General features: G+C 39.0%; 2 pseudogenes; one reads left to right on the top strand and one right to left on the bottom strand.

Moving 5' to 3' along the window:
- Window positions 1-29: 29 nt before the first annotated feature.
- On the bottom strand, window positions 30-1886 carry LOC114827614 (malate dehydrogenase, glyoxysomal-like; annotated as a pseudogene).
- A 1383-nt stretch (window positions 1887-3269) lies between these two features.
- Window positions 3270-25574, top strand: part of LOC114827405 (uncharacterized oxidoreductase At1g06690, chloroplastic-like) — a 44610-nt pseudogene continuing 22305 nt past the window's right edge.

Genomic DNA, 25574 nt, shown 5'->3' with positions numbered 1-25574 from the left:
CTGTAGGAAACTTGAGAATTTACTAAATTTTACTTCTTGATGAACGAAACCCCCTTATGGATGTTTGATGTTAACTCCATTTTCGCCTTCTCTAATCCGATCCTACGGATGATCCATGAAGAATGTTTAAGTTGCTCTATGGTATTTTGCAGCAGCACAATTGTGGAGCGTGCATAATTAATAACTGTTTTACCTCTCATTCAGAGGCCCGAGTTGGTAGATTTCCTCGGCTCCGCTACGACCAAGCTGAACCTTGGTTGCGAAGAAAGGAAGTTCGGTTACCTGCCACAAAGATTAAGCGTTGTGCTTAGTTATTAGAAGTTCAGAACTTGATTAAGACAACGTTGACGCACAATAAGGCTAGAAGAGAGTACCTCGGAGGCAACAAAAGTGCATTCAACAACACCAGCATCTCCTCTCAAGCCACGGAGGCATGCATACGCAAATTTCACTGTTGTATATGCCTGCGGATTGTTTTAGTGAATTCCAAGACTTGCTAATCTAATTCAAAAAAGAAACAGTATGTATACGATCGAGCAATTTGAAACGACTAACCATTGACAGTGTTGTCGAACCAGCCCCAGCTTTCGCCTGCAAAATTGCAAATAAGATTTTGTTGAAGAACAGACACACAAGAACAACCCCTGGACTCAACAGTAACATGGAAGAACAATATGCGTCAAACCAGATTCATAATTCACAAGCTAAGAGGCATGACCTCAACAACTTCTGTTCCACCGTTTTGAATCCAGTTTGTTAGGTATTCTGTTTCTTCTTTGGTCAAAGAGCAATGAGGCTTGACCTGCATACACAGACACACCGTCTTTTGAATTTTGCACGCTTGTGCAGCAGCCCATTTATTTTGAAGGTAAGATAGGAAAAAACCACGAACAACTGGAACATCAACTTCTGCATGACCACCAACAACTGGAACATCAACTTCCCTAGGATCAAGTCCAAGAACTTCCGCCTGCAAGGAAATTATGCTAGTGGAAAATGAAAAAACCATGAACATAAATGATACGAAGCACACAAACTTGTTTGACTAGTACTTACAACAAAAGTATTTGCTCTCACGACATCGAGCATTGTGACTCCTAGAAGTCGCTTTGGGTCACAAGTGCCACCTTTCTTGAAAACCTCTGCTGCGATAGGAACTGTAGAGTTCACTGGATTACTGATTAAGTTAACAATTGCCTTAGGACAGACTTTTGCAATGCCTTCATAGATGGTCCTGACAATTCCGGCGTTGATGTTGAAGAGATCATCCCTTGTCATTCCAGGCTTCCTTGGAACACCGGCAGGTATGATCACAAGGTCTATGCTCATGAGAGCGCTCTCCAGCTGTGGCTGCCTTAAGAAACCAAGCACCTAAACTTTGCTTATCAGCGCGCGATTAAATCAGATATGGATGACTAAGATGAATCACATCAACTTAACTAAACTGTATATCTTATTCGTTCATATCTAATCGAAAGGTTCGTATACACGATTTAAATTGAGCATCTCAGGTTAGGTTCTCATTACAATGCTTCCATACCTTACAAACATCAACATCATAACTTAAGCCTCATTGTCATTAACTAGGAACCATACAATTTTATAGATTGTAATAACATTTTTGTCCAAAAATAGCGAGAAAAGTAAATTTGATGAAGAATTCATACCACAGCAACCGGTATCCATGTGACTAATGTCAGCTGTGACACCGGGGGCATTAACAACATCATAGAGATGAAGAACTGAAACCAGTGGGTTCATCTTCATCAGCATTGCAAGAGGTTGGCCAATTCCTCCAGCAGCACCCACATTGCCATTTTAAAGCCCGGTGCTCTGCCCTTGGCTCTGCAGTCAGCTCTACTCAATGTAGAACCCTCCACCTTCATCCACCACAACGTCAAACAAAATGACATTAAGGGACCGTTTGAGCCAAATTTTGAAAACTAAAGAAAGTAGCTTTGAATTTTCAGCAACTAAAAAAATTGGCCCCTAAACAAATTTTCATCATAAATTTCAAATAAACTGAATGTTAATTTATGATACTAATTACTACTTCATCAACAAGTTATAAGTTTTTTTTATTTATGAAATAGTGCATCGGAAAATAAGTTATCTCAAGTCACGTAATGCATTTTTATGAAGCCAAAGGAAAACCCGAGTTGGATTCGGCCAATTGGTTAGGGCAGTGTGCACTCTCTTTCACCCAAGTTTGAATCTTATCTATTTACATTAAATCAGTTTAGAATATCGCTTTGTCAAGAAACAAGGAAAACCCAAGAGGGAAAACCTGGGAATTTGGAGGAAATAGATGAACTGAGATCCTTGCAATTGCATCATTGAGCTGAGATCCTATCCAATTTTCTCAAATGTGGCTTTCACAAAATTAGAACCAACAACTTCCGTATGAGTTTGATCCAGACTGGTATATACTGATGTGCTGATGTGGCATGACTCTCCCATTCTTGGATCAAAAAGCAACCCAGAAAGGAATATATGCTAGATTTTGGATTGTCCAATAGCACAGAATAACTATTTTATGAGGTCTATTAGACTCTAGGGGTGTTTGTTTGACCTTCTTAGGTGGGACTGGACTAGACTATACTAATTGCTAGTGTAGTCTGATGTTTGGTATGCACAAGGATTAAGTTTCATGGGATTAGATCAGACTCACTTGGAGTTCTTAGCGAAGCACCCCAAAAAACCCCCGGACTCGTAAGACCTCCTGCACTCCTGTGAGAGAGAACCTCGCTCATCCTGCAAGAGAGTGTGGTCGACGCACTGCTCCCTCATCGTCGCCCTCCTCACCTCATCTATGCGTCCTGCTTGCCCTCAGCTGCATACTGCTCACCCTCATCTGCTCCTCTTGTTTGGTAAACTTCGAATCCGACATTATTTCTTCGATTTGTTTTGCAGATTGTGATATTACTGGCCTTTATTTGATTTAGGTGTTTTGGGTTTGAGAAATTTTCAATAATAGACCTCTGCACTTGAACAAATTAGGGTTTTAATTTTCAGGGTCAAATTGAGATTAGAATTTAGGGTTTTCAAATTTTATGCCATTTTCATATTTCTTTGATTTGTAATTGTTGTTGTAAAGGGATGTTGCAGTAGCATCACAACTGAATCTAACCGTTGTTTATAGCTTGCTTGTGGATCAAACAATCATCCTGTTACTGAATCCTGCAGTGTTCTCCAGAGCATTTATCCCCCAAGTAGTCTTCTTTGGTCGGGCAGTGTGAACTTAGTTAAATTCTCGTCACTTGATACCGATGGCTCATGCAATTCCAGCCGTCCATATTTCATGGAACCTCGAGGACCATGTCCTTCTTCACTCTAAAGTCATCGGTCCCAGCTCTTCAATCTCCAATTCTTCACCCAACCATCACAAACTACTTCTTTCACTCCTCATTAATTTCCCACAAATCTTTGTCTCCAACCATCCAAATTTTTTTGGAGTTTGGAGTTCTAAAACTTCAGAAACCTCACTTTCAGAAAAGTACTTTCCGATTTTTGGAAATTTGAATAAATTTGTCCATCTAATATAATTAGGAGGTTACATTATTTACATTTTGTTTCTGAAGAGGTGTATTTGGGTAATCAATTTTCAGGGTATCTCGATGGTCTTGGAGATGTTGTTGAGCTGGGCCTTGTGAAGGTTGTTGGTGTTTCCAACTACAGCGGTATAATTAGATATTTTATCTATTTATTGTTGATTAAAATTAGCAGTTCAAATCATGGAAAAAATTTCTATGGAAAACTAACCAAAAGCCCTGAGAAACTTTCATTTAACCATAAGGACAAATAATTTCAAAAATGCCAAGGTTATCCTTGACAGAAAAAGACGAAGTATTCTAACTTCCAACATTCAACAGAGTTCACATGAAAGCAAATGACAAAGTTATGGGCTCTAGGAGACAAACCATGCAGTGTATTCACATGAAGGAGACAAGCAAGTTCACATGCAAAACAAAAGTCAGACCACGTTTCAGACACAAATGACAAGTACCAAGGAGATGTGCACATCATTTATTTATAAATAATTTTAATACCATTGTATCCTCATTCAGTCTATATAAGTGGAGTTCCATTCATTGTAAAACATACCTGAATACCCTACTCTTACCATATACTCAGACCATCTTCATACTCTCAAACATCTGTAGTCTTCTTAGCATCCTTGTAAACACTTTCTTGTAAACAATTATCTTTGTAAACATTTCTCTTTGTAAATATTCTATATATCAATAAAAGTTCAAGTGTACATATTCAAGCAATCTCTAAGTCTTAAGTAAGTTTTCTTTCCTTTTAGTGTATTTGTTTAATTAGACTTCTAGTCCAAAATAGGGAAACACTATTGTAGTTATATTATTAACCTGCTACACTGACGATCATACTTTGTTTAAGCACTCTGTTATAGTTGAATGCTTGCCATACAAATAATTGGACATTAACCAGGATACCTTTGAATTCTTCATACCTCTGAGTTCAGTCGTTAAGACCTTATACTTTTATTGTGAGCAAGGTATAAAATATCGATGATATCGAAACTATCGGTGGTCCAAAAACACGGAAATTTCGATAGAAATATCGGGATACTATCGATATTGATAAAAATTGAATAACAACCACGGAAATTGTAAGAAAAACTTGAAAATTTTTATTGAAACTTTGCAGGATGTTTATTTAGTCAATTATCTATTAGTTTATCACAAAAAATTGGAAGGAAATGCATTGCATGATAGATATAACTGATTTAAGTTGATTATATAGCGAGCTGGCAAACATTGTGAGTGTAGAAAATATGTAGTAATTAATGAAAGAAGTTTAAACACACCATAATCATTTATATATAATGAATTAGTACAATATTTTACACTTTATACATTGCATGGTAAGATACATGAGTGACTTAGCAAGGTCTAAAATATTGATGATATCGGAAATATTGGCAGTCCAAAAAAATATCGGTAGTTCAAAAACACGGAAATTTCGATGGAAATATCGGAATATTATGGATATTTTAGACCATGATTGTGAGTAGTCGTTACGCTGAAACATGTCGAATTCCATGTGCAAGGTTTTATGTCTAATTGTTATAATGGTCATCATACTATTTAACCAGGCCTTGCTTCACAAATTTGGTATCAGAGCCAAGTTTAGCATTTTAATAGTATAATTATAATAGTAAAGTACCTTGCGGACAGAAGTCATTGATACAATCGATATCAAACTTGTTTATTTTGTATGAAAAATAGATACTATTGTCCTTGTAGACCTTGTCAACCACAACCACCAGTTATTTATTATCCCAGACACCCAACTATAACTAGCATAAATAGAAGATTAGCATATAACCTTGAAGAAGCAGAAGTTTTATCTTGGTTATCTTGAACATCCTTCATTTATTCGTAAATATAATAACACATAAGTGTAGTATAAAGTTTTAGAAGCAAAAAGAGCAACAGATCAAGTTTTAGAGACCTTGAGAGAAGAAAGAGAGTTTCTAAGAAACCAGCTAGCCGTAACTCTAGAGAAAGGTAAACTATAGTTTATGATAGATTATCTTAAGTTAGAAATTAGTGAACCTCAAAAAAGAAAAATAACCTTAGACCAAAATAGTTTAGTTTGTTATTTTCCATTGAGAAAGCATAATCATATTTTGCATGGTGAAGAAAATCCACAAGCCAATAGTATTGTAGATCTTATTATTAGTTAAGCAGAAAATATAAAATTAGAAAATAATAAGCATAATCATTTGTTAAAACCAGTTGTTAGAGCATTTTCAGAAAAATTCCATAAAAATAATTAGACAAAATTTAGATTATATTACATCTTAGTTAGAAGATAATAATAAAAATATTCAAAGGTTTCCTAGCAAAAAAGAGATAAAAGAGCTTGTTGACCTCATAGATAGTAAACCTAAGTAAGTAGAACTCAGATCATTAAAAATAGTTAAGCAGTTAAAATTAGAAGTTCAAAAGATTCAATTAGTGCAAAAGGAGTTGAGTGAATAAGTAGATAAGTTGCATAATAAAATAGATAAATTATTAGTTTAATGACCGATTCTAGAACTAGCAGAAAATATATCCAAGCTTTGAAAGAAATTAGTATGCTAGATAAAGAACCAGTAGGTTTAACAGATTTTTCAACATAAGTAGCCAGTAGTAATATTCCCATTAGGCAAAATATTTTAATTATTCAATTAGTTTTAAGTTTGGCTGAGAAATTAGATCAAGTTGAAGAACAAATAGCAGAAATAAACCAAGTTTTACATAAAACACCTTCATCACTTCCGCTATCTTTGTTAGAAAAATTAGAAAATTTAACATTAAGTACAAATAATCATATTAGAAGGCCTAAGATAAATCCTTTTGATAACAAAAAATGGAACTCTTTAAGAGAAAAGGAAAAGAAGTAGTTAGAGCTGAAGATATTTATCCAAATGAAGAAGAAGCACAAAATTTTATTAGAAGAGTTTTTGAGAGAACATAGAAAAATAAATATAATTTGTATCAATTAGGTTTATTTGAAAATAGAAGCAGAATTGTAAGTAGCATCAGTCAACATTAAGTTAGCTATATTGATAAAGAAGTTACACTTAATTTAATTAGTAAAGAAGCAGTTACTCATTTGAGAAAATCACATTTTAGTCAAATTAATATAGGAACAATATTAATTGGAATAACATGATTAACCAGAGCATAAGTAGGCACAAAAACTTTAGTATACATATATGATGATAGATGTGATAACCATCAACAAGCATCAATAGCAACAGTTGAAGTATACTTAAGTTCAAAATTAGCAGTCATAGGATGTATTCCAAATTATATTATGAAAATGAATGAATTTAGTAAATATATTAAAGTCAGCATAGGAACAAAAAATTATAATATGAAGGGAGAGTATAAAAATTTGTGTATTAGCATAATGTATATTGGTAAAGTGTCTGATAGATATAATCATAAATTTAATTTAGAATTTCAAAATTTAGTTCAAACATTTGGTAATAAACATGTAAATATGATAGAAGCAAAACCCGTAGATAATAGCTTTTAAGAAGGAACTCAATGGACATTACCTAATTTACAAGTAGAAAGAAATAGACAACCAGATAAAGTACAAATACATGAAACTAGTACAGGTCAAACAACAATTAAGTTTAGTAATTACAAGCAACTAGAAAAAATAGAAAAGGATGAAAGTGAGATCGAAAATGAAAGTATTCGTATGACTTTTGATAATTTAGATATTAATTTAGTTGAGTAAAATTTTGATCATAATGTAAATAAGCTTATAGAAGATATTGATCATTTAGATGAAGAACAATATTTAGAAAAATATAAGACACATGATTTAGGACTATACATAATTTCAGATGAAGAGATGAAAAATATAATTTTAGAAATAGGAGTAAAACATATTTTAGGATCAAAAGAATATAATAATTTATTAGAATTGAAAGCAAAATGTAATCTAGCAGAAGAAAGTAGCACATCATGAGTAGAAAATTCAAATCCAGAATACACAGGTAGAACCGGCCAACAATTTTTTAGACCAACAAATAAACAATATAATGAAAAAGCAAGAGTAGATTACATAGAAGAAAGTATGATAAAACCATAAAAAAAATATAGGATTCCATATTTGAGAGGGTTAGAACAAATTAATATAGCAGGAAATATATTAAACTTAGATAATGTAAATCCGGGAAAAAGGTTGCGTACATGCAGCATTAATGTTAGATTTTAGTAATTCACAAAATATGTTAGATTATTTTGAACATACTTTAGATGATTTAGTTTTTTATTATTTCTAGTCATGGAAAGTTCAAAATCCAGAACAACATCAGACAGTCAAAACACATTTTAATATTGATAGTTTTGTTACTTTGATTAAACAAGAATTTTTAGATCATAATAGGTTAGATGTCATAAGCGAACAAGAACAAATAAGAGCAATTATAAATTTAGAACAATTACAAATTTGTGATTTACAGTATGTAGCTGAGTATACCACATATTTTTTTTAAATACCTAGGAAGAACAGGTAGAATTAGTGATATTAATTTATTAGATACTTATATGACAAAAATAAAAGGACCAATAGGTGAAAAGATTTGGAATGAATGGCAAAAGCATCCAAACAAAAATGATATTGCAATAGGACCAAGAATTCAACATGTATATGATATACTTAAACAAGAGTGTAGTCAAATAAAAGCTAAGAAACAAATTAGGAAACAATTTTACATGAGTTGTAAAAATATAGATTTACCACAACAGTATGGTTATGTTTGAGCCCAAAATATTGGTGTGGGCCGAGTAAAGAGTTGTTCTCAGCCTAGCAGTATAGTTCTAGAACCATCGCAAATTCTAGTTGTTATGGGCCGCTTGGTTAAGATCGGTCAAACCCTAGTCTAAGATAGATTGATGAGGTAGGTTGAATCCTAATATAAAAAGGAGTCTCAATAGGTTGAGGATGCTAAGATTTGAGAAGTGAATGTGGCCGGATAAAGAGTTTGGTTCAAAGTCCTAATGGAGGTAGGATTGGTTGAGTCTTGATGAGATTAGGATAAAGAATCCTAATCCGAGAATAGTTCTGTTTCGACCATGACGAGAGTGGTTGCTATAAATAAGAAGAGGATGCATCATTCAAACCCTTCCAATTGAACACACAAATTGCCCTGCGTAAACCCTCGCTTTACGCGAAACCTCTCAACAACCTTGAGATTTTTATTTTCTTTTTTGCCGACACATCTTTAGCTTGGGTAAACAGCATTGTGAAGGCAACCGGAAAACACCTTCAGTTTGGATAAACAACACTGTTGCTGTAGAATCAGCCGATCGCGAAGCACCTTTAGTTTGGATAAACAGTACTACGTCGAGGCCTACTGATTATCTATCCAAGTCTCGGTTGAGAGGGATTTTCGGATCCTTGTTGGTAGAGGTCATCTAATTATCCTTCTCGACGAAGTGAGATGTTACAGATTACTAGGCTCGGCGCATTAAACACATAGTTGTTTTATGATTGGATACTCACAAATGGGTTATAGAGTGCGGCATTCTGACGGTCGAACTATGTTTACAATTAAGACGCACATTTTCTTTGAGTACTTGTGCCCATATAGTTTGGTGTCGATTCGGCGTGCTTATACTTTTACGAATATAATCATTGTGACCGTATCTGACGCCAACGATTTGTGAACTTCGTAAAACTAGCAACCTTGTCTTCAGGCTTTAGAACCCGAAGGTCGAGACGTGTTCCTTCATCGGTTGCAGTCATAAGATCAAGAAGTTAGTAGCGCGCTCAATGCAACATTAACAAATTTACTCCTCGATCGAGCTTGGCCGTCGAGTTGGCACACCCTGCACACAACCGAAGGACGTAGTTAGCTCATTAGTTACTCGGTCTACATGCCATATAGGCTTGGTAGTTTTTAGGGTCAACATTTTGGCACGTCCATTAGGATCGGTGCTAAAACCTTTGAGTATATGACCATTGAGACACGGTTAGTAAAAAAGAAAGCAATCATGGAAAAGTCAGCGATCGACCTTCCAGTTCAAAATCTCGGACAAGAATTGTCACATATGTGCAATCCTCTTGGTACTGTAACCCCTGAGGCTGCGAGTGCAACGCATCAAGAAAAAGAAGTTTGTCTCGGTAGCCAGCCTCCCAAGGCAGAAATTCCTAACAAAGTTGTAGGTGTTTTCATTAAAGGTATAGTAGAAGACTGCGATGATGGTGGTGAAGGTTTTGATCCACCAACTAGATCTTTTCTTCGGAGAAGACTCGAAGAGCAATCTCAGGTTCTTAGCTGAGAAGTAAGGAGCATACTTGAAGAAATACACAGTAATGGTAAGGCGCACAACAAAATGCTTGAACTACTGGTTGGTAAAATTTACGATAGCGGACCTACCGATCGTTCTCGATAATTTCCACCTAAGGGTAATCCGTTGTTAACGCTATAGGCTGACACAGGATTTGCTCGGCTCAAAATTATCGACTCGGACAAAAAAGGTGGATTAAGTAGTAGGTCAGACCGATCCGACCAGAGAGAAGAAACGGTATCCATGGATATGATCAAAGTCCAAAGAATGATTGATTCGGTCTTGAAAAAGGGGCTGAAGTTTCCAAAATTCATCCATCCATACCAGCTTATGTAGAAAAGTTTGAATATCCCAAAGGCTTTAAGATCCCAGAATTCAGCCTTTTTGCTGGAGAATCGTCCCTGTCCTCACTAGAACATGTGGCATGTGTCACTGCATATGTGTCATTGCATGTGTCACTGCCATTATTCAACTTCTGGTTGACGGGCTAAGCATTCGCATGGTACATCAATCTCCCGCCTAACTCTGTCCAAAGTTGGGAGGAAATAGTCGAGAAGTTCCACGAGCAATTCTATTGGTCGGGGATGGAAATGTCAGTTTCTTCATTGCAGAGGATGGCTCAAGCATCTGATGAGTCACCGATGGATTATCTTACAAGGTTTAAATCGGCCAGAAATTGGTGCCGAGTACCTCTACCTGAAGTTGAATTTGTTAGGCTTGCTTTGAATGAGCTGGACGTGGAGTACAAAAAGAAATTCCTAGGGGCAAACTTCTGAGATATGTACGAACTGGCTCAACACGTCGAGCAATATGATTATTTGCTGCGAGAAGAAAAGATCTCGAAGTCCCTATCCCGGGGAACGATTTACAAAAATCCCACGGTATCCTACGCATCGGCCGAAGGCGAGGATTCCCAATATGTTAGTGTGGACGCGGCCGAGATAGTGATAGATAAATCGTATGTTTGCAGGGCGTTGGCTCAAATTAACTCCAAGGATGCCAAAAACCTTTCGACCATTGAAGAGATAGTTAAAACATCAAAAGTTTACACTTTCGATTTCACCAAGGCCGATGCAATCTTTGACCAGTTGTTGATGGCAAAGATCATCAAACTTCGAACGGAACACAACATTTCTAAGGCCGAAAAGTTGAAAGGAAAAACGTATTGCCAATATCATAATTCAAATAAGCATACGACAAACAACTGCGTCGTGTTCCATGATGTTATTCAAAGCTGGATTGATAAGGGCAAGCTAAAATTTTTTGATAAAAAATGACTGTCTATGTTGATCCTTTCCCTTCAGCGATAGTTGGCATGGTAGATGCTTATTTACCTAAGAGCAAAGGGAAATGGAAGGCCGAGTTCGTTCCAATACAATATGTCCTAAAACAGAATTCTCGGCCGCCAATCACTATTTGCCAACGAACCACCCACATAGTTTTCAGGACCGGACATAGTTGAATCTATATCAGACTCCAGTGCAGAGGAAACTGATGGACCGATGGTTTTGTCAGCAGTTGTAAAGCACGCATCGTCTTAACTGAACCAAAGGAAAAACTACCTCAGGCTCCTACACCACGGCAACCATCCAAGGCCACAACAACACCTCCATAGGAACTTGGCGGAGGCCAACGCCAGAAAGTGTTCAATAGGCTTGACCTTAAAAAATGGATGGACGACCCCACCTCAGCCAGATGATGTCTTGATTTCAACGTGCCGTTTTATAATGAGGATTATTACTCGCGTAACTCCAACAACTCAAGTTCATCAGCGAACCAAAAAGCTTTCAAGCTGCCTGAGCCATGCGACCAGCGTTGGTATAGCTATAATTCTCCTATGGGCATGTATACTGCCTTATCCAAATCCCAGAAATGTCGACGCCAGTGGATAGACTGCATGGCTCGACGACAGGCAGCCCAGGCTACTACGGCTACCAAATAGTAGTCAAAAGACGCGGTAGGAAGTGGAGATGACAGACAAACCCCGACAATCATGACCAAATTACAAGGGCAAAGGGTAATTGATCGCGACTTTGAAACTATCATTTAAGAGTCTGAGAAGCGCATCTAGCTCATTTTTTGACCCTGGGAGATGAAAACTCGTTTCGAGCACTTCAGAAAAGAAGCCGAAAGCAAGCGTCCCCCATTATCTCCTCAAGAGCCGTTAATAAAAGTTTGACGAAATCTACACCCTCCATTCCTTAGCGAATACATGCGATAATTTCACAAGAAACATTCTGCCAATGACTTGTACAGCCTACCCAAGGCGTGTCAAGAAACTTTCGACTTGGTACTGACTTGCCCTGATGCCTAACAGATTATCCAGAAAACCATTGATCCAACAATGAAGGCCAGATTTCAGCATATACGTGAACCTCAGGTCTTCGGTTTCGAGGTTGACCCATACAAAGACGTAGACACCACCGAGCTCTCTTTTTCTCTTGTTGACCTTTAGTATTTATGACATCATTTCGAAGTCTTCTTGGCCGTATCTCTCTTCGGTCTTACGGCTGATGAGAAGGAACGTGTGGCACGTTTAGATGCCTACCTAGACACAAGGGATGCACGGATCGCATATGAAGAATGAGCATGTAAAGCACTGCAGGGGCAACATCAAACACCAGTAACGAACGAGCTCGAGGGCAACAGTCAGAATAAAATAGGGTTAGTTTACATACCACAAGGGTAATTACGTGTTGAGGTACAAGATGACCAGGTCGAGGATGCTCCATGGCATGATATTGCAGTCCTCGATAACCTGGAAGACGACAACCAAGATCTGATAGGCCCTTTAGTCCTTGAAAATATGGAAATCAGCATGGTTCATGTTCTACCTGCTGAGTTTCAGCCAACTGCACACCAACCAAATTTTTTGGACGGCGATGTGGTTGCCAAGGAAGCAACACAAGTTTATTTCATCGCCACAGTAGAAGATGAGCTAGCGAGTAAGGACGACAAACTTAAAGCAGCTCTGGCCATATTGTTTCCCAGCTCAACCTCGGTTAATCTTCAACATTTGAAGCCGTTGGCTCACATTGAAGGTTATCCAATCTCCAAAATTTTAGTCGACTATGGGGCAACAGTCAATATCATGCCCGTATCCATTATGAAAGCACTACGACGATCTAACGATGAACTCATCCCATCTAGAATAACCATGAGCAATTTTGTCAGCGGTAAGTCTCAGACCAAAGAAGTCATCCCTTTGGAGGTAAACATTGCAGGTCGTACTCATATGACTGCATTCTTTATCGTTGACTCCAAGACCGAGTATAATGCCTTGCTCGGTCGGGATTGTATCCATCAAACAAATTGCATTCCCTCTTCCTTATATAAGGTTCTTATTCTTTGGGACAACAAATCAGTTGTGGTTCATCCAGTCGACAGTCAGCCGTTTGTAGCCAATATGATTCAGGCACGATATTACGATGATCACGTCGGCTATATTACCTTGTAGGGTTTGACGAGGAAGGATGGTTGACTCAAATTTTGGTACAAAAAGCAATTACGATAGGCATCGAGATTGTCCATTAGGATTCGGCGAGACTTGGGTTGGCCGATTTGGTCGCAGATGTCGATATCTGAAAACAGCGATGACCGACACCGGGCCGCGATTTCATCTACCATGGAAAGATTGCTGGCCCATTGGTATGCTATTTCCAAGTAACCAAATTTGGGAGTAAACTTAGTAGAATTTTTTTGCCGAAGGAGATAACGGCCCAATACTTTCACTCGACAAAGTTCAAGCTGCACCAGCCGAGCTTGAGGATAGTCAACCTCAAGTCAATGATCATTTGGAGGAAATAAACGTTAGAATGGCTTAAGACCCACAACCTTTGTTCATTAGTGCGTTGTTACCCCAACATGTAAAAATCAAGCTTTGTAACTTGCTCAAAGAATTTAAGGATTGTTTTGCTTGGAGTTACCATGAGATGCCTGGTTTAGATTACACACTAGTTGAACATGAAGTGCACATCAAACCTGGGTGTAAACCATTCCGCCAACCACCTCAACGATTCTTAACCGAAGTACAACTCGACATAAAAGATGAACTCGTTCGACTTTTAAAGGCTGGGTTTATTTGGACAGCTCGATACGTCGAATGGTTGGCAAACATCATCCCCGTTTGTACTTTGGCACCCTATTATATGGTTGCTAGCTATTTGGTCGAGTCTTTTGATGGTGTTACTTTCAAACACATATCAAGAGTTCATAACACCGACGTCGACGAATTAGCTCAAATAGCCTTCGTAGCATAACTCATGGGCGTCAAACTAGGTCAAGAAATACATGTGTCACGACGAGCACCCTCGGCCTTGATTAATTAGCAAGTGCTTCAATGTGATTGTGTGATCCGTACATGAGTTATGTCCTTACCATCGTTGTTGGAGAGGAATGACCCTATAGAGGTTTGCGATGTCGAGGCATTACCAGATGATTGGAGTAGGGCGATTATGCGATATCTTGATAACCCTAGCGAAAAACACAACTAACAGACAAGGGTCTATTTCACAAACTACGTATCATACCAAAATGCGTTGTATCGAAAAGGTGAGGATGGGCTATTGTTGTTATGCCTCAGCCCACAAGAAGTTGCTCAAGCAATGGCGAAGTACACGAAGGAATTTACGGGGCTCATCAATCTGGACGAAAGATGCGTTGGTTGCTTCGGCGACACAGCTATTTCTGGTCTAGCATTCTGAAGGATTATATCAAGTACACAAAAGGATGTGTGCAATGTCAAATTCATGGGCCTATACAGAAAGTTTTGGCCGAATCACTTCATTCAGTCACCCAACCATTACCGTTCATAGGATGGGCCATGGATGTAATCGGCAAAATTGCACCATCTTCTGGGACAGCAAAACATGCGTGGATCCTTGTCGCAAGGAATTACTTCACCAAATGGGTAGAAGCCAAGTCATATGCTGAGTTAACGTCTAAAGAAGTTTGTAATTTTGTAGAAGAAAACATCGTGACTAGATTTGGTGTACCAGAAACAATCATAATAGATAATGGTATGATCTTTACATCCGGCAGGTTTCAGGAGTATACGACAAATCTAAAAATTCCACTCGAGCAGTCTACATCATATTACCCGCAGGTGAATGGACAGGCCGAAGCAAGTAATAAGGTTTTAATCGGTAATCTCGAGAAAATGGTAAAAGAAAGGCCTGGTATGTGGCATTTAAAGTTAAACAAAGCATTGTGGGCTTATCGAACTTCACTCCAATTGGCAACCGGAACGACTCCATACTTGTTAACCTATGGCCATGACGCTATGTTACCGGTCGAGCTGAGTATAAACTCATTGTGAATGACCGAACAAATTAGTTTGTTTAGTGCTAAGTACAATCAGGCCATGACACAAGAGTTAGAAGACTTGGAAGAAATTCAGCTTGATGCTTATAATTTATTGGTGGCACAAAAGAAGATTGCTGAGCGAGCTTATAATCAGCGAGTCAAACAAAAAACATTCGGAGAGGGCGAGCTAGTTTGGTAAACTGTGCTGTCCGTAGGGATTAAAGACCTGAAGTTTGGCAAATGGTCGCCGAATTAGGAATGACCATTTGTCCTTCACAAAGTTCTCGGCAATGAGGTATACCACTTCAAGGATCAGACTGGTTTAGTTCATAAATTGCTAATCAACGAGAAATTTTTAAAGAAATACTACCCAGTCACTTGGGAGATGCGAGAATAAAAGATAATTTCATTGATTTTGCAAAGGGATGCATAAGTAAAAGTTACAAAAGATTCCTAAAAGCCAAAATCTTAGGGGGTCGAAGGAAGAAAGGCTTCAAGAGCGGCTTTCAGCTCCAACCACCTTACTTCGCCCATTATGATTTTAGCTTGCTTCGTCCTTTTGTTAAGTTGAAGTTGCTGAATTTGCTGGCTGCAAGATCGTTCGAGCACTCTCCTACAGAGTCGAGGCCTTTACATTGAAGGACCTGTGAGGGAAAAAATGATAGGATTTCTTACAGCTTGGTAAAGGCATTAGATTTGGCTGTGGAAAGCTCGGCCGGCGCAGCAGATGACCCAGCTATTCCAAAAGTATTCAAAATGAGAGCGTCAAGCTTGGTTTCCTATGAAGGCTGCACATGAAAAGGTTTTAGGTAAAAGGAAAATCGTAAAATAGTAGAGAGAATTTGTTTTAGACTTGCCGATAGAAGACTTCGGCCATGTCTCCTGGTTCATTTCTTGAACCTAGAGAGCTTAATGGCCGAGCCCAATGCTTAAGATTACTTCTCAATTCATGCGGCCGATGAAGGTTATCTACGTTCGATGGCCATTGAGGTGGCCAGGAAATATAGATAACACTCTTTGGCATATAGAATTTTTAGTGAAATGAATAATTGGGCACCTGACATTTAATGTGGTTCAGATATGTTATAGTAAAAGTGACGAGAGCAATGGATCGAGCCTTACAAAAGTCGAGGTAACTTCTTGATGAGGAATGCCAAGGTTCTAATCCTGCAGATGGATTGGTGTTTCTGCCATCGCTTCAGGCTCAACAAGGGGCCTTTTTCCATGGTCGACTGCAGGAGGATCAACCTGGTCAGTCGTCTCAACCACAGGTGGAGGATTGTTGGTAGAAAGTTTAGTTAGTCGAGGGTGACTCGTCAGTGGGGTTTCTTCGCTGTCGTCATCCTGAAATAAAAGTTGTTAGTATTCGGAATCTAATTGAAAAGAAAAAGATGCTAGCAACATAATCATACCTCCTCCAGAATGACCACTCATTTGGATTTTAGATCAGAAGGGAGATTTTTCTCGACCAAGGTGGCCACTTCCTCTAAGACAGGAGCAACGGTCAGCTTTTTACTGCAGGTTCCTTGACCACCGAGTTATCGGTTGGTTCAAGTACGACTTGTCGAACGGGATGAACCTCAGGTGCTTGATCGGTAGGAAGGTTTGGTTGCATGTCCGTCGAGGCTTGAGCAACAGGAGCACAAGGAAACTCAACAGTTGCTCATGTGGTTTGGCTGAATATGACATGAATTTCCTGCTCCCCTTTTTTTACCAATTGCTTGACACTTTTTTTGGGATGGGGAACATCGCCAACTGTTACGGCCTATAGGTGAGACAGTTTGCTAGGCAGGATCAGTGAGGCGGTAGCAGTTTTCTTTAGTGAATGAGCAGGTTTTTTTTTTTTTGCCACAACCGTGGCTGCCACATTCGTATGAATTCCTAAAAAAGCCAAAATCAAATCGGAAGGAAATTTGAACAAATAACCAAAGGAGAATGATAAACGAAGACAAATACCTTGAGCCGTCTCTTTGGATTTTGGGGAAAGGGCTTTATTTGGGCGGTCACTGAAAGCTTTTTTGAGGCGTTATCGACCGATGTGTGAAAGAAGTCCTGAGTGTATGTTTTCCACCAGTCGACGAAGGTGGTGGTGTTAAGGGTTTCAGGCACATTAGGCCGGAGACGGAATTTTTGGCACCTTTTTTGAAATTCACAAACTATCTCCCTGCATTCTCTCTCCGAAGAACCAGAGAATGTTCCTTAGCTTAAGAGAGAGCGGGAAGTGATTAGAGGCACCGGGTAACCTTGGAGGTAGTTGAGTTGCCGAGCAGTGAAATGAGGATAGTATTCTTCCCAACTCACTCGATGAGCATCGCAGTTGAAGGGAAGGTCATGTGTTAACAAGAATGACCCCCAGTTTTGACGAAGATTAACATCTTCATATTCATTCCATGCTGATGATGGAAGCTTGATGGAAGGAGGATACTTTTGACAACGATATATTAGAAACTTATCGTCAGAGTGGTCTTCTAAGCCGAAGAAGTACTTGAAGACTTCTTCACCCCGGTGAGGAGGCACCAGTCGAGAAGCCAACTGAGTGCCGAACGCCTTGGTGGGTTGGAAGCTGGAGATCTCTGGTCGAAGAGTTGTAAAATAGACCTGCAGCCAAAGTTGGAAAACTCAGAGATGATCGTTCTGGTGTGGATCAATTTTGTTGATGGTCATCTCAGCCAAGCAGCGCAAAAGGTTGGCAAAGATGGCCAAACTAAGGGCCAAGATGTGACCATTTGCCTATAGTTTTTTAATCTCTTCTCTTAAGGGTTCTTGACCCTCTTTATTCAGTGCTTCGATAACCCACTCGTCGAATAGAGCTTTGAGGTCGAGGATAGACGGATGCCTAGAGAGGGCGACATTAACAAAGAGGCCAGAAAGAGAAGTCACAAGGATAGCTGAGACGTCGAGGATGGTGGGGCCGATAGGGCCGAGGGGAAGGACCACAATGTTGGTGGCCGAGCACCAAAAGCACAAAGCTGCCATAAGTAGTTCTCTGTCCATGATAATTTCCACGGTCAAGAGTTTAATGGCATCATAGATGCCAAAAGTCTTTCATTCTTGGCTGAAGATTTTATCCATCCGTTCGAACCAAGCTACCTAAGCTGTGGTGGTTGAGGGTCAGGCTCCTTACGGCTTTGTCAGGTCCCGCTTCAACCAATCGAACCCTTGCAACAAGGGTGTCAGGCAATGATCCTTGAGAAGAGTGGTGATGGACGATGGTACGATGTCCTTGAAAAGTGGCCCCAAGATCTAGTGGGAGGCAGTCAAATCACCTTCGAAACGTAGAGTTTTGATGGCGCTTCAATCGATGAAGCCTTGGCATTTGTTGCATTCGTCGGAAAACTTGGAAATATAGGAAGCCATTGATGAGGAATTGAAGAGTTTCTAGGTTGAGAGTTTTCTGGGTTTTTCGGAGAATTTGAGAGCCAAGAGCAAGAGGGGTTTGGGAGTTAGTGAAACATAGAGTTTGAACGAAGAAGAGATGGGTATTTATAGGGATTTTGGGCTGAAAACCCGACGGTTTAAAGTTTTAAATAAAGGATAAGACTAGTTGGACAGTTTAACAATCATTGTAGAGATTCAGGAAATCCATATGAAGAGGCCAAGAAATTCGCAGATTGAGGCTACACGATGACATGTGACGGCGGATTCAATGATGAGGAGACGTTTGATTATGTGCACAACTCAAACAGACCGGGAAATTTGCAGTTCAAGGTTATAATAATAGCGTGTGATAGGGTTTTGAGGTTTGAGAAAATGTTTCAGTGTCAAGGACAAACAAGTAGAAAATTACCACATGGCAGTATGCTAAGAGAATGAAAAACATGTGATCGCGTCTCATAAATGCGCATGGTTGGGGTATTCGAGGCATGTCAATTTTTATAAGAGGTATGAGTCGATTTCACTTCTTCAAGGTCGAGGCTCGGTCCAGGAATGAAAGCCAAAGACCTCAGAAGTGAAGGGGTAATGTTTGGGCCTAAAATATTGGTGTGGGCCGAGTAAGGAGTTGTTCTCGACTCGACAGTATAGTTTTAGAACCATCGCGAATTCCAGTTGTTATGGGCCGCTTGGTTAAGATTAGCCTAACCCTAGTTTAAGACGATTGATGAGGTAGGTCAAATCCTAGTATAAAAAGGAGTCTCAATAGGATGAGGATGCTGATATTTGAGAAGTGAATGTAGTCGGATAAAGAGTTTGGTTCAAAGTCCTAATGGAGGTAGGATTGGCCGAGTCTTGGTGAAATTAGGATAAAGAATCCTAATCTGAGTATAGTTCTATTTCGGCCATGACGAGAGTGGTTGCTATAAATAAGAAGAATATGTGTCATTCAAACCCCTCCAATTGAACACACAAACTGCCCTGCGCAAACCTTCGCTTTACGCAATACCTCTCAACAACCATGAGATTCTTATTTTCTTTTTCGCCGACACATCTTCAGTTTGGATAAATAGCACTGTGAAGGCAACCGGCGAACACTTTTAGTTTGGATAAACAACACTATTGCCGTAGAATCAACCCACCGCGGAGCACCTTCAGTTTGGATAAATAGCACTACGTCGAGGCCGACTGATTATCTATCCAAGTCTCGGACAAGAGGGATTTTTGGATCCTTGTTGGCAGAGGTCATCTCAATAGCCTTCTCGGCAAAGTGAGGTGTTACAGATTACTGGGCTCGGCATATTGAACGCCGAGTTATTTTATGATTGGATACTCACAAGTGGGATTTAGAGTTTGGCATTCTAACGGACGAACTATGTTTACGATTAAGACGCACATTTTCTTTGAGTACTTGTGCCCATATAGTTTGGTGTCTATTCGGCATGCTTATACTTTTACGAATAAAATCACTGTGACCGAATCTGATGCCAACGATTTGTGAACTTTGCAGAACTAGCAGCCTTGTCTTCAGGCTCTAGACCCTGAAGGCTGAGACGTGTTCTTTCCTTGGCTGGAGTTGCAAGATCAAGAAGTCAGCAACGCGCTAAACGCTACATCAACAAATTTACTCATCGGTCGAGCTTGGCCATCGAGTTGGAAAGCCCCGTACGCAACCGAAGGACGTAGTTAGCTCATTAGTTACTTGGCTTGCGCACCACATAGGCTTGATAGTTTTTAGGGTCAACAGGTTGTCATAAGAAAAATAAAGATAAAAAATATACAAAAGGAAATATAAGTCATATAAACCCTACAAACAACATAAGAATTTCAGCATAAGACCTTCAAGAACATATAAGAAAATAAGATATATTCCAAAACAATTTAGGAAAATAAGTGGCAGACCTTGGATTAGAAGATATGAAGCACCAAAAGATAAGAGCACCTGTAAATGTTATTCATGTGGAGAAGTTGGACACATTAGACCTAAATGTCCAAAATTAGGTAAACAGCTAAGAGAAAAAGTACATTTAATGGAGTTTACAAGGTTTACAAGGTCTTTTATTTATGAACCCTAACATAACATTTTTCAAAAGAGGCATTACAATAACTGACCAAAGTAATACTGTAGAAGTATACAAAAGCATATGTATAGAAGAGTCTAGTGGCCGAGATAGTTATCATCTTCATTTAGAAAACTCAAAAGAAAATGATGAGCAAAATAACATAGAAGAGTTTGATGAAGAAATATTTGAATATGAATATCCGATTTTAGAAGAAGGAACCCGTATAGAAATATTACAAGAGTTTAGATGAAGAAATAGTTAAAAAAACCCGAAGAGTTTAGAAGAATTATTACAATTAGCACAACAAACTAGAATTATATGAGAAGACCCACAATTACATTGGAGTAAAAATAAAATAATAGCAAAATTAGATATAATTAATCCAAATTTAACCATAAAGACAGCTGATATGCCTTGTAGCTTAACAGATAAACAAGAGTTTAAGCAGCAAATTAAAGAGTTGTTAAAGTTAAAAGTCATTAGGCCCTCTAAGTCTAGACATAGATCATCAACATTTACAGTGAGAAAACATTCAAACTAAAGAGAGGTAAGGCTAGAATAATTTATAATTACAAGAGATTAAATGATAATACATATGAAATAGTTATAAGTTACCAAATAAGGATGATCTTATAAATAAAATTCAAGAAAGTAAATATTTTACTAAATTTGATTGTAAATCAGGATTTTGACAAATACGATTAGCGGAGGAATCAATTGAATGGACAACTTTTACTTGTCCAGAAGGACATTTTGAGTGGCTTGTTATGCCATTTGGACTTAAAAATGCTCCATCGATCATTCAAAGAAAGATGAATCAAATTTTCAAGAAATATGATAATTTTTGTAATATCTATGTAGATGATATTTTAGTACATAGTAAAAATAGAAATGAACATAGAAAACACTTAGAGATAGTTTTACAAGAATTTATCAATAATGGAATTGTGATTAGCAAAAATAAAATAGCATTAGAAAAACAAGATATAAATTTTTTAAGAATGTATATTAAGTCAGGTACAATACAATTACAAGACCATATAGCTAAAAAGGTTTTAGAATTTCCAAATAGGTTAGAAGATTAGAAACAGTTACAAGCATTTTTAGGATTGTTAAATTATGCAAGAAATTTTATCCCTAATTTAGGAAGAAAAATAGCAGTATTACATAGTAAAACTAGCAAAACAGGATAAAAATATTTTAAATGTGAAGATATTAAATTAGTCCAAAATATAAAGGAAGAAATTACTAAACTTAAGCCATTAACATTACCATTAGATGATAGTTACAAAATAGTTGAAACATATGCTTCATCATTAGGATGGGTAGGTATACTATACCAGAAAAAGCATAAGGAGTCTCCAAAGTCCGACGAACAAGTTTGTAGATATTCATTAGGAAAGTTTAGTGATGTATAGTCAAGATTACCGTTAACAGATTTAGAAATTTTAGAATAATTAACTCACTTGAGGCATTTTTTTTATTTTTACATAATGAAGTATTTACAATTAGAACAGATTGTGAAAATATAGTTTCTCATTATAACAAAATACATGCTAATAAACAGGCAGCCCAAAGATGGGTTAATTTTGTTGATTCATTTACAGGAAATGGTTTTAAACCAATTTTTGAACATATAAAAGGTAATGACAATACATTAGTTGATATCTTATCAAGATTAATTTGTTGAACAAGAATGGAATATCATGGACCATCATCCTCAAACAGCACAAGACCACAAGGCAAAAGAGCACACTTCAATAGCATAATGATGCACCATGGACCTCCACCATTCAATGGATTCCAAAATAGCATAAGCAGACTAGCATCACCACCAGTACCCACTTTCAACTTTAATGCCAATATTGTGGAAGGAATCAGAAATTCAACTCTGAGATATAGGCTAAAAGTACTAGGACTTTCTGATAGGCAGCAGTTTCTCCTAGATAATTTTTGGTATATCCAAATCAAACAGCCAAGCATGAGGTTAGGTCATGAAAAATTAACTAGACCCTTAGAACAAGAGTTTGATAGTTTAAATTTTAGTATCCATCAAAGCTAGCATCATATTTGTGGATGCAAATTTCCGCCTTCTTCTTCTTGGACAAAATTGCACCTACAAATTAATTAACACCTTAGGTTAAGGCCAAGAGCCTCACGCGCCCACGATGAATGGGGGGGCTTTGGCCGAAGAACCTCCGATGCCAAAGTTAGAATTTAGAGAGAAAAGTATTTTGAGAGTTTTTGGAGTTTTGCAAGAGTATGGAACTTAGCTTTTTATAAGAAATAGGGTCATATATATAGGGAATGGGGTGTTATTTGGTGATTCAATTAGCAATTAATATATTAATTAGGTATAAATATATTAATTGGCTAATTATCATAATAAAAGAAATGTTTTGGGAGGTTTTTGGAGGTTATGGAATGAGGATGGATGAGACAAATTTGAACTTGTTACCTATTTTGGGTATTCCTAATTTGGTTGATGGATGATTCTCCACTGCTCGCGTGTAGGAGACCCGGTATGCCTCAAGGGTAAATTTGTCATCTTCACCCAAAAATCCATGTGTCGCCTTGTGATTATTTTTGGCTCCACAAATGCCCCCACACCTGCTGGGCTGCTCGTAGGAAAGGGCAGCAGGTGTAGAGATCTTCTTCCTTTAGAATTGCTTCATATTTTGATGTAGATTCCCTCTTTAATATGAAATTAGATCATTCTAGGAAAGGGAAATAAATTTCTCTCAAAGCCTATTTAAGTCCACCTTAAGTGGGTTATTAAATTAACTTTGGAGAGTGATTTATTCTACCCTACAAGAGAGATAGAGCTTAGAGGATATTTGTTCCCCCTCATCTAGCAATCTTCTACATCTTACCCGTGCAAATGATCGTCTTTCATTGCTTTCTTCATCTTCTCCGTGCTGCACCAATAAAAACTTAATTATTCTTGCTTTCTTTTTGGGTGGTGCTGCCACGAGGCAGTCGTGAGGGTGATGCGACACGTCAGCTGGCCGGGGCTAGGAGTCGGCTTGGCATGGGCCAAGAAGGTGATGTGGCAGGGGCAATTGCTTGAGTAGCTCGGCTTGATTGAAGCCAAGGATTGATCCGGCATGGGCTAAGGAAGTAGCATGGAATGGGTAATTGTTTGGGCCACCACGTCTGGGCTGCCTGTTGAAAATGAGGAAACTGATTGAGTTTGATTTTTCAAATGCTATAGATGGAGCAGTCATAGATAAAGCTGCCAAGATCGGAGTTGCTGAAGATAAAGTGTCGGATGAGTGAACTGTTAAGTGCAAAAGTGGCTGCTGCCCCTGACCATTTGTTGCCTAGATGATCTTCAAGCATTCGATCTTTTAAGCTATGTGGCCTTCTAGCACTGGAGAGCTTACCCAGATGGGTGTCGGGGAATTAGTTTACCCTTTCGCACTAGCGAGCAATTAGTTTACCCTCTCAAGCTTGAAAGCAATTAGTTTATCCTCTCGCATTGGAGAGCAAACCCATATGGGTGTCAGGGAGTTGGTTTACCCTTTCGCACTGGAGAGCAATTAGTTTACCCTCTCGCACTGGAGAGCAATTAGTCTATCCTCTCGCACTGAAGAGCAGACCCTTTTGGGTGTTGGAGAATTGGTTTACCCTCTCGCACTGGAGAGCAATTAGTTTATCCTCTAGCATTGGAGAGTATACCCATATGGGTGTCGGGGAATTAGTTTACCCTCTCGAACTGAAGAGCAATTAGTTTATCCTCTCGCATTGGAGAGCAGACCCATATGGGTGTCAGGGAATTAGTTTACCCTCTCACACTGGAGAGCAATTAGTTTATCCTCTCGCACTGGAGAGCAGACCCATATGGGTGTCGGGGAATTGGTTTACCCTCTCGCACTAGAGAGCATGAAAATCGTTGTTGTGAGTGCAGTTGAGGAAAACTAGATTGCTGGGACAACCGAAATAGTCTTTAACCTGTGAGGTCATGTTTGGTGATCTGCTTGAGACTTCAAACTGCTTGTGGATTTCACGTAAAGGTGTAAGCACAGTGAGCTGCTCCCAAAATTATTGTGCCATCATTAGGTGTTTCGTTGTGTGCCTTTTTTAAGCTTGGTTGGCACGAGCCATATGGCAAGATCAGCATGGCTGGGAGCCACGGTGCAAGATTGGCACAGTTATGAGCCATGGTGATACATCAATGGCTGCTAGAAGCCGTGGAAGGGCAGGCGTGGTTGTGAAATCAGAAATGGGGCTGGCTTGGGCCAGGTTCTGCGTAATGGGAGGAATTGTATGGAGTGTTGAGAACAAGGTCTGCCCCAAGTTCTTAATAGTCGGGCTAGTGTGTCCTTCTGGTACTCGTCTATCTCCGACGTGCCATTAGGCTAAGCTGCTGCGTTTATCGGAACAGAAAAAGTTTTTATATACGGCAATCTATGTGAGGTAGTCCCGTCTGCTCAATCTTGTCATTGAAAGATGACTCGCTTATGTTGGTCATGTCTCATCAAAGCACTTTGTCAATAGCTTCGTTGCACGGGAAATCGCGTAATCGCTCGGTCAAGAGTATTTCTACTTCTTCCTGAATTTGCTTTTGTTGGGGATAGCAGAGCCCTCAGTTGCCCCCAGTCGTGACCTGCTGGTCTAGGCTGCTCTTCCATGTGTTCGGCTCGTTTATGTCGCGGTTACGGTCGATATGGTATGTTTCTAGCAAGAGAGAAAGTAACTCGCAAGCTGCTGGTTAAACTTGAGTCGGATTAAGTGATTGCTTATCTCCGTCCGCTGTGCTGCCTATTCTAAAGTGAGGTGGAAGATGCTCCTTGCGGGCCTTGCCGCGAATGAACACTTTGCTTAGAAGGTTGCTCATGTTGATTATCAGAATGTGGCCCTAACCGTGAATGTATGTTCGTCCGTGGGCCTAATTAAGAGTGCACGCTCCTCCGCGCGCTAAGACGGGAGTATACGTTATCTCGATAGCCTAGTCGGGAGTGTACACTGCCTGAACGCTTAGTTCGTAGCTGGTCGAGTGGCT

This window comes from Malus domestica, chromosome 10 (genome assembly GCF_042453785.1).
Source record: "Malus domestica chromosome 10, GDT2T_hap1".
Taxonomy (NCBI): domain Eukaryota; kingdom Viridiplantae; phylum Streptophyta; class Magnoliopsida; order Rosales; family Rosaceae; genus Malus; species Malus domestica.
The sequence above is the reverse complement of the archived record's forward strand: the minus strand, read 5'-3'. Positions and strand labels throughout refer to the sequence as shown.